Genomic DNA, 10,247 nt, shown 5'->3' with positions numbered 1-10,247 from the left:
CCGTTCTTACTTAATAATAATCCTCAGCCTACTAGGAGATACAAGTGGACCATCCTCCCACAGGAAATACTCAATAGCCCCACCCTATGCCAATACTTTGTAAGCCAGCCATTGGAAATAATATGTAAAAAATTTTCTTTTCTTTTTTTTTTTAATGATAGCAACATTATTTTCTTTTCTTTTTTTTTTTTTTTTTTTTTTTGCTTTTTCGAGAAAGGGTTTCTCTGTGGCTTTGGAGCCTGTCCTGGAACTAGCTCTGTAGACCAGGCTGGTATCGAACTCACAGAAATCCGCCTGCCTCTGCCTCCCGAGTGCTGGGATTGTAAAAAAATTTTCTAAATCTTATAATTTACCATTACATTGGTGACATTCTGCTATCTGATTCAAACGCAGATACTTTACAAAGAATGTTTGAAGAAGTAAACAAAGTTTTGTCAAAATAAGGATTATAAATTGCCTCTGGAAAAATATAGGGAGGAGATTCTGCCAGTTACCTAGGTTATAAAATTGGTTTACAGAAAATTAGAACACAAAGGCACAAATTAGGAGAGACCGATTGTGGACTCTAAGTTACTTTCAAATATTGTTAGGAGACATTTTCAGTCTAAGATCTAACACCTGATCTAATAGTTCATGTAAACCAAACATTATATGGTGACATGATTTGAGTAGTCACAGAGAATTTAACCACTGAAGCAGACATGCTTGACATGATGTCATGATGTGGATAGCACTACTATAAGACCTGTTTTGGGTGCCAGGTGCTCAAGATGGTTCCAACTTGGTTAGATGAAATGGTGCACCTTTTTACAACTTTCTGGCCAGAGCTCTAAATAGGAACCTCAGAAAATCCCTACCGAATACTCAGACACTATTTGCATTTCTACCAGACAGTAATCTTGAAACTTAACCATCATTTTACTTTCACAGGATCCCATAGAAAGAACATCACCCCCATGACAGCTCCAAGTAATTCTAGAAGACAATGTCCCCTCTCCTAACAGAGTTTGTCCTCAGGGTTAGGGACATCAATTAGGGGTTGATTATAATTGGTATAAGGTTTGGGGTTGGGGGGAAATTATGTAGCCTTTTGGAAAAAGAGGGAAACTGGATGGGATAATAGATTAGCGTGAGCTTAATCACAGTAATAATGATAGTGAGTAATAGAGTGAATACTTGTGAACTATTATTTATAGGCAATTTTTATTGGTATAGATTCTTGTATATTGATACGAACTTAAATTATTTTGAATATGTTCCAATTTTAGTCTACAGTGTTTGTATACCTAGGCAAAGCTATTTTGTCATATTGTATGCATACATGCTTCTAACTCTGCTTAAGACATTTTGTATATTGATACAATTTTAGGATGTATTTATCATATTGCAAAATACATTTCTACCTCTCATCAAGGTACTTATACATTGTTTACATTTGAGGTCATTTTACTCATTTGCCACACAGTTGTTTAAAAATTATTTAATATTCTAATATGACGTCTTAGTCTTTAAGTTATATAGTCATTAAGAATTATAGGTCAATAGTCATCAATATTTGTCATACTTGTAGTTAGACTAATCAGGTTCTTTAGATACACAGGGATTGTATTTGCATAGATAGGTAATCTTCAACCACTTTGAAGAGCTGTAGAATATGGCATTTAAATAACGCAGGGTTCTGTTGACATGTGACACGATTTCTCCTGGCAGCACTGATCTGTTTCCTGAGAGAATGTTAGGCACTGAAGACACTACACTTGGAGCATGTTTTCTTCTTGACAAAACTGGCCTTTGGGCAAGGAACTGACCATGCATCGACAACTGACAAATACATGGTGTCCGGACTGGATAAGTAGGATAGAAGATAAAAGACTGTCAAATACTTCCCAGACAGGGTAAGACAGCTTTGAAAAATTTCCTGCCTCTGAAAATGGTCTGTCAGTTATTCTAGGCCTTAACCGAAGTTGGTTGCTCCATTTTTGCAAATGAGACTTTGGTTGATTGTCTTGGAAGATAGTTGTCTCTGTCATTTGTTGTACATTTTGGAAGTTGTTTGATTGTACTTCCTGTTTACTCAAGTAATATTATTTTCCTTCTCGGGCCTTTTATAGGGTTGAAGACTAAATAGTCATAGTTACTTTCTTCTAATGACTTGGCCAAGTTATTTATAGTACAAGACTTATATTCCTTAGGATAGGATTGTTGTAATAAGAGCGGCGTGCTGCGTCCCCAGCACCCGGCCGCCCGCACAGCTAGCTTTACCCAAAATAATTATACAGAAAACTATATTCATTTAAACACCATTTGGCCCATCATATCTAGCCTTTTCTCAGCTAACTCTCACACCTGGACTAGCCCATTTCTTATAATCTGTGTAGCCCACGAGCTGGCTTACCAGGAATGATCTTAACCTGCGTCTGCCTGGAGTGGGAGAATCATGGTGACTCCTCGACTCAGCTTCTTTCTCCCAGCATTCTGTTCTGTTTACTCTGCCTCCCTAAGGGTTGGCCTATCAAATGGGTCTAGGCAGTTTCTTTATTAATAAGAAATCATTCCCACATCATTTCCCCTTTTTCTGTTTAAACAAAAAAGAAAGGCTTTAACTTTAACATAGTAAAATTACATATAGCAAAACAGTTATCAAGCAAGAATTATAGTTATAATATTTATATCTATTTTATCTTTTATCATAACTAAGGAAAACTATAACTATCTATTCATTTTTCAACTCCATCAAAGACTCCAGAAGGATATAATACTACCTAAGTAAACAAGAAATAAGAAAACTCTAGAAATGACAGAGACATCTCGCTGCCTGGACAGTCACCCAAAGTTCCTCTGTACCATTGGGGCATCCATCTTCAGCCTTTAGTCCCATAGTATCCAGCAGACATTTTCATCAAGCAGGAAATTCCAAAGACAGTTCAGTCACTTTCTGCTGTATCCTGCAGAATGTCTCACAGACTCTTTCATGAAGCAGGAACCCCAAAAGACCATCTCACCTTTAGGCAAGTTCAGCAGTCCTCTCTCTGCGGGTTCTCTGTGTCCAGTTTATGCATCAGCCCAGGCAAGAACAGTTTCTTGCCCAAATGGCTATCAAACTCCATAAGGAGCCTCTTCAATGCCCATCTTCCTCTTGAAGTAGATTGGTGCCGCCAGGAGCAGACATGTCTCATTGTCATGAAAAGTCCTAAGTTATTAAAATATTTTAAATGCCATATTCTACAGCCTTTGAAAGATATGAAGAATGCCTATCTAACTGAAATATATCTCTATACATCTAGAAAATCCAACTAACATGATTACAAGCTTGATTATTACTGATGATTATCCATTAACAAACTATATTTCCTAATTATACATTACATTTTTAAATGAACTACACAATCACAATACCTTAATCAAGAGCAGAAATACATATACATATAGCAAAATTGACTGTAAAATCCATACCAATGCAAACTATTCATATCTATATCATTTCCCCCTTTAAATGTAAAAGAACATTTATAAACAATATTTTGGAACATGGGCTCAGTTTTTTCTCTCCAAACTGCTTCCTGCTGAATGGGGGCGCTGTTAATCAGATCATTTAGGGTGTAACCTGTGTGCCAGGTTCATCTCAGTTGGCAGTTGAGTGGTGTAATTTTTTGAGGGTGTTCACAGGAACTTTTAGGGAGGTCGTGGTCTATCATACCATATCGGGATAGATGCAATCCACAGGGTCTGGTCCTCTGTGAAAACAAAAGAAGACCCTTTCCAAAGCATCATATCCTTAGACCCAAATTCTGAAGTCATACCCTCATGATATCCATTTTGGTTCCATTTGGCAGCCCATAGAATGAAATGTCTCTCTGTACTTAGCTCCTTTACAGTCAAAAATTTTAAAGAAAACACAATGTACATAATTCAGACTCTCTGTGAATTTTCCATTTTTACGTGGCTTATTTTTCTTTATTTCTTTTAATCTCTTAACTATCTGTACTCTGTCTCTTTAAAGACTTTACCTTTTTATTAAACCATTAACTTTATTCTCTATATTCTTTTTCTTCTCTCTCTCAAGCCAACGTACATTCATCCAACAGTGTGGTCTTTTATGTCTGAATCTGTTTTATTGTGAATCTGTAAGATTTTTTTTTTTTTACTATCCAGGAGCATTTCTTAAAATGTTAAGCAGTTCTTAAAAACTTATGTTGCACCATGTACAGGTAATACGGTACCGTCTGTGTCCTGCCCACTCAAAACCTTTACTGCGCTGTTATTACAGTAATTTCGGTAGTTCCTTCTGAGGTGCACAGTTCAGCATGTAGCAGTCACTCCTGCCTCAGATCCATCTGGTGCCCCTGAGCTACGCACAGTTCCAGGCACACAGCAAGTCCACATTGGAGCCTCACTCAGCAGTTTAATTCTGAGACTGAGCGTGCTGCACAGAAACTCTTTTCATCCAAGTTACAGCCAAATCTGACACGCAGCACACTGCACAGTCTGAAAACACGTCTCTTCCGCCATGCTCTTCCACCTGCGTAAGCCTGATTCTGCAGTCTGCCCAGGTGCAGACGGGGAGTGCTGAGCCATCAGCATATCGCAGAGCACTCTCCTTCTGATCCCAAGCAGGAACACAAACATCCAGTCCCATAAAATCCATTGAAATGCTTTAAAACCAGAGTTGACGCTGGCAGCACAGCCCCAAGAAGCTGCGCTTTAAAATGACACAGCGTTTTTTTGTGCTGCTGTTGCCGAATCAGGAAATCTCTCTACAACACACCACCAACAAACAGCAAAAATCTGTGTTAAACTCTTTTTTTTTTCAGTTTAAAATTAAGCTCTCTCAGGTTTTTAAGTGGATTTAGCCCATCACGTCTGGGTGCCACTCTGTTGTAATAAGAGCGGCCTGCTGTGTCCCCGCACCCGGCCGCCCGCACAGCTAGCTTTACCCGAAATAATTACATGGAAAACTGTATTCTTTTAAACACCACTTGGCCCATCATATCTAGCCTTTTCTCAGCTAACTCTCGCACCTGGACTAGCCCATTTCTTATAATCTGTGTAGCCCACGAGCTGGCTTACCAGGAATGATCTTAACCTGCGTCTGCCTGGAGTGGGAGAATCATGGGAGATTCTAATGATCTTAACCTGCGTCTGCCTGGGGTGGGAGAGTCATAGTCATGATCTAATGGGAGCTCACCAAAGTCAGCTGGATGATGGAGCATGTGATCAAACCGGACTCCCTGAACGTGGCTGACAAGGAGGGCTGGCTGAGAAACCAAGGACAATGGCACTGGGTTTTGATCCTACTGCATGTAATGACTTTGTGAGAGCCTAGTCTGTTTGGATGTTCACTTCCTAGTTCTAGATAGAGGAGAGAGGACCTTGGACTTCCCACAGGGCAGGGAACCTCGACTGCTCTTTGGACTGGAGAGGGAGGGGAAGGGGAAGTTAGGATGACCTAACTGCTTTAGAATTCCTTTAGCTGTGTATAAAAGGAGCCTTGAGCTACTCTTGAGGTTGTCAGTTAGTTTTGGTGTCAGATATGTGGCCCCAGACATGCTAGAACTCTTACTCTAGAGAGAATAAATACTCTTGCTGAGTGCTTTCATGGGTGGTGGGGTTTTTTGTGGGACTTCTCTAGGACCCTAACAATGACTGTAACCTGAATCCCTTGGAAAGTAAAGACTACTTAGTAAGTGTCTCAAACAAGGACCAGACTGATGCTATCACCCCATCTCCTTCAGCAAAGAAGAGGAATTCTCAGGCTTTGCAGAACATCTACATCAATTTTGTAAAGATGGCCTGTACTAACTCCACATCAAAGTCTACAGCCATCTGTGACTTTTCCACAGGTGTTTTACCGAACCTGACTCATTCCTGTGAGTGTGCAAGCACAAGAGTGTGCGGTTGTGAGCTGTGTCTCACCTCCTAAAGGCACGCTTCATGTCTGCTGCTGCTGCCGGGTAGGGCACTTGTGTCTCCTGAGTGGGTAAAGCAGCTCAGAGGGCTTTGTCTGATCTCCAGAACCAGGCTGAGTGTGAGAATAATGAGGATTCCTATGCTGTGTTCAGTGAGGAATAAGGAAGCTTGGTTTCTTGTTCCTGAAGAAGCACTTGAGAATAGTCTGTTACTTGGGTAGTGATTTTGGATGCTATGTGAAAACCCAAACAGTCTGAGACCTCTGCAGAAGGAAGAACTCAGACTGGATTGGGGAGAGAGGTCAGAACTTGAGTCGGCTGACCAAGAATCAACCTCCTGCTTCCTATTGCCTGATTTTGAGAACAGTCACAGTCTTGTTCGGGACAGTCTGAACTTCGGTATGAGACTTTCTAGCTTGTAGAATCTGGAAAAACAAAAAGCATAAAACAAACAAACAAACAAAACCCAGAACAAACAGAATCTCATGAGAATGAAGAAGTTGTTTCAGAAAGAGAAAGTCAAGGGCCTGGCTGATGTCCAGGTGTTCTGTTTAGAAGTCCATCTGACTGTTGTCACTACAGCTTGGCATGGAAGCTACCATGGATACCCAAGGTCCTTCATTCAGCACGGCTCCACACTTCACGGGGTGGATATCCTCTAGGAGGGTTCATGGATGAGGGAGCCAAAGACTATCAGTAAAATGTCTCCATTCTCTTTGAGTTTCTATTCTCTTTGGAGAGAGCTGTGTGGACTCCAGGGGAAAGAGGATGGTAAAGATCACCCAAAGGGAGACAGGAGTGTATTTAAGTAGGGATGCAGAGTACGTTCTGATGGTCTCACGTGAAACACATTTTTACATCTAATTATTCTCTTCAAATGTCACCATATCTATTGTTGAAACTGTTTAATACTCTGAAGTGTTTTAAATTATGATCCAGTGAGAACTATGTGCTTAGAGAAGACTCTAGGTCACCACCCTAAGACCTCAGGGTGAGGGACAAAATGCCTTGACTTCTAGTGTGATGGGGCCTCCCTGGTGCTCACAAGTTGAATGTAGCTCTCTGGGAAGGAAGATGGGATTTTCCAGGAGGTGTGGATGAGCCAGTTTCACTGTAACTCCCTGACAATTTGAACCAAGAGTTTCTGTATAGGCAAAAAGCTCATTTATGCTCATGGATTGTCAAATATTAAGATTATGCGATAACTCAGAACATCTATCAAGAGTCCCAAGTGTTTCCATAGCTTGTGAAAAGGGTTTTTGGTTCCCATCATTGGCAGTAGAATCCAAGTCTAAAGAGCCTACAACTTGTAACAACCATTAGGGGGTGGTGTAGAGCTTGCTGGAACCCACTCTATCTAGAAAGAGGCTACTGCCCTCTGATAGTGATGATGGCTCAGTGGTTAGGATAGTGATGATGGCTCAGTAGTTAGGACAGCGATGATGGCTCAGTAGTTAGGACAGTGATGATGAATCCCTTGGTAGGAACACTGTGTGATCTTCCAGAGGACCAGGGTTCAATACCCAGTACCCACATGGCAACTCACAACTGACTGTAACTCCAGTTCCAATGGATCTGACACTTTCATACAGACATAAGTGCTGCCAAACACCAATGCACAGAAATGAAAAAGGTAAATAAAATAATAATGAAGAAAAAAGAGGAAGGGGAGAAGGGAGTTCGCCAGCTCTTTCCTTGCTGTGTGCTGTGCACACGGTCAGCCTCTGTGGCACGGGATGTAAAGGCAAGGCAGCTGTGATGTCAATAGGCTGCAGAGTCTCTGGGTCCCCCATCTGTACCCAGGTACAGGGAATCTCTGTCCTTGTCCACTTGATGACACAGAAACAAAACTGAAGGGCTATGGGAGATGATGCAGACTAGAGGTAGGGACTCCCCGGACATGAGAACCTGGACCAGCATCCCGCCTTCTCCTGAGCATTATCAGGACCCTGCGTTTCTTCGACTGTGTTTCTCATGGATGGTCCTCAGGTTTCAGAAGATGGCAGGTGGACCTCCTGTGTGCCCCTGTCCTTGACTTTCTCCTTCACTGCCTTGGGATCTTTCCTGCTTCACACTTCCACCTAAAACTATTCATGTTTCCTCCTCTATCTCCCCAGCATCTCACACAGTCACATGTCACAGCTTGTGACATCCCAAGTTTCACATTCCTTACCTTACTCTGGGAGGTTCTAGGCAGAAGTCAGGCTGTTAAGTGAATTGGCTCAGTCTCAACACAGCTTCTAAGAGCTCAGATGTTCCTACCCAGTGCCCACCGGGTCCTGAGAATAATTGCATAATGATGATGGAATTGCCCAGGACTTCCTTTTGGGGAATATTCTTTTTAAGTGTGTGACATTTGTTTAACTCTGTGAAGTTGTGTTACTGTGCCTGTCTAAAGCACCTGATTGTCCTAATAAAGAGCTGAATGGCCAATAGCAAGACAGGAGCAAGGATAGGAAGGGCTGGCAGACAGAGGGTTTAATAGGAGGAGAAAGGAGAGGAAAGGAAGGGGAAAGGGAGGGAGAGGAGAACAACAGGGACTAGACACCCAGCCACATAGGCACCCACAGAGTAAGAAGGGAAGTAAGATAAAAAGAAGAGAACAGAAAAAGCCCAGAGGCAAAAGGTAAAATGGGATAAATTAAGTTAAAACCGACAAGCAATAAAACAAGCCAAGGACGAGCATTTATAACTAAGAATAAGCCTCCATGTGTGATTTATTTGGGAGCCAAAAGAGTAAAAGAGCATCACAGTTTAGCTTCCGGCCTCTCCTCACCTGGTTCTCAGGTAGAAGTGAACTTGAGGAAAGAGGCAAACTTAGGCTTAGACTTAAACAAGTTTAGGGCCTCATAGCCCCAAGTTTATCATTTTCTCCAACCTTGGTCCTAGACTACCTGACAGATAGGCAACATGAAGAGACAGGATGAGGATCAAAATACTGTCTGGGGCTAGAGATGGATCAGCTGTTAAGAGCTTTCTACTTTTACAGAGGACCAGGTTCTGGTTCCCAGCACCTACATCTGGTGGCACAGCTGCCTCTGACTCCAGGTCCAGGGATGCCACACGGGCTTCTTACATCATTAGCCACATGCACTCCCATGTGCCTGCCCCATACAGAAACACACATGCATGATTTATAATCGAATAAAGTCATTTTCAAAAGTTTTATTCCTGATAGAAGTAGAATTGGAGACATGGCTAATATGTGAGACAGTGAAAGGAGCCCTGAAATCTGACCTCAGGCCTGGCCCCAGGCTGCTGCTGTCAGGCAGCCCCACTCCAGCCCTGTCCCTGTGCATTTGAGCTAAGGATGAGAACAGAGCCCTGGTCTGCGCAGGCAAGAAGACTGCTGGAGACCTGACAGGACACAGGCTCACCCAGTCCCTGGTTCCTCAGTGAGAGTCTTCTCAGAGGGAGCAACAGAGAGGAACCTGGTGTATCCTGATGATGCCTCAGGGGTTTCCTGGAAGGGCTGTCTGCCCATCTCTCTCGAGGTTCACATCTCAGAAGGGTGGACAAGTTTTTGCCTTTAAGACCTGGTGGCCACTGTGGCACCTTCCTCCCAACCTTAATTTCTAGGCTGAGATGACAACTCCTCAGTCAGTGCTCTGACCCAGAGTATCTATAAAGTTGGGGATCTCCCCCTACAACTCCACTTCCGTTGAGGTATGAGGGAAAGCTTCTCTTGGTCAGGATCCAGCTCTGGGTTCTCCTGCTAACCTGAGAGATTACCTGAGTGTTTGACCCTCCTCCCCCATCTCACCCACCGAAGCCACTTAGTCATGGACAAGACAAAAAAGGGGGGGATTATACAGCCAACCCTGGTAAAACTGCTCCCTAGACACAGAGGTGACTGATGATTGTTTGGATTTGAGGGGAGTTTTGTTGTTGTTGCTTTTGGGTTGCTGGGTTTTTTTTCCTATCTCTGCATACATACGGCACTCTTGGGAACTGTCCCTGCATGTCCCTAGTGTGCCCTGTCGTAATCTTCTAGTTCCCTCTTTCTGCTCCCCACTGCTCCCTCATTTCAGGAAAGAAGACAGGACAGGATCTCAGAACACATTGACATTAGAAAAATACTTTCGGTTCTCTTTTCCTCATTTGGGCGGAGCCCTCTCCGCTGAGTTAGAGTTCAGGCTGACTTCCTGCTCTCAGCTGTGGGCCACAACTCAGGGTCTGGAAGCCTGTGAGGAGACCAAGGGTAAGAGCTTCACCCTCCCGTGACCCTGGCAGGAGTTAAGAGACAGAAGGTGGCAGCTTCAGCAACAGGTGAGTCTTTCTCCCTCTGTAACTTTGCCCTCTGATGTCTTAATTAAGTGGCTGTAGCTTCAGTCAGTCCGA

At 42.8% G+C, this 10,247-nt stretch overlaps 1 protein-coding gene across 5 annotated transcripts in view; it reads left to right on the top strand.

The window, feature by feature from the left end:
• Positions 1-10,045: 10,045 nt before the first annotated feature.
• The window catches only part of LOC142836731 (nuclear autoantigen Sp-100-like), a 65,038-nt gene continuing 64,836 nt past the window's right edge, over positions 10,046-10,247 (top strand). For 4 of the 5 annotated variants that reach the window (XM_075951252.1, XM_075951255.1, XM_075951253.1 and 1 more), the window contains exon 1: positions 10,063-10,175. The gene's annotated coding sequence lies outside the window, so the exon portion shown is untranslated. Of the gene's footprint in view, positions 10,176-10,247 lie in introns of all 5 variants that reach the window. The other variant, XM_075951251.1, reaches the window with a different exon arrangement.

This window comes from Microtus pennsylvanicus, chromosome 17 (genome assembly GCF_037038515.1).
Source record: "Microtus pennsylvanicus isolate mMicPen1 chromosome 17, mMicPen1.hap1, whole genome shotgun sequence".
Lineage (NCBI taxonomy): Eukaryota > Metazoa > Chordata > Mammalia > Rodentia > Cricetidae > Microtus > Microtus pennsylvanicus.
Note: the sequence above shows the minus strand (reverse complement) of the source record. Positions and strands in the feature narration are given on the sequence as shown.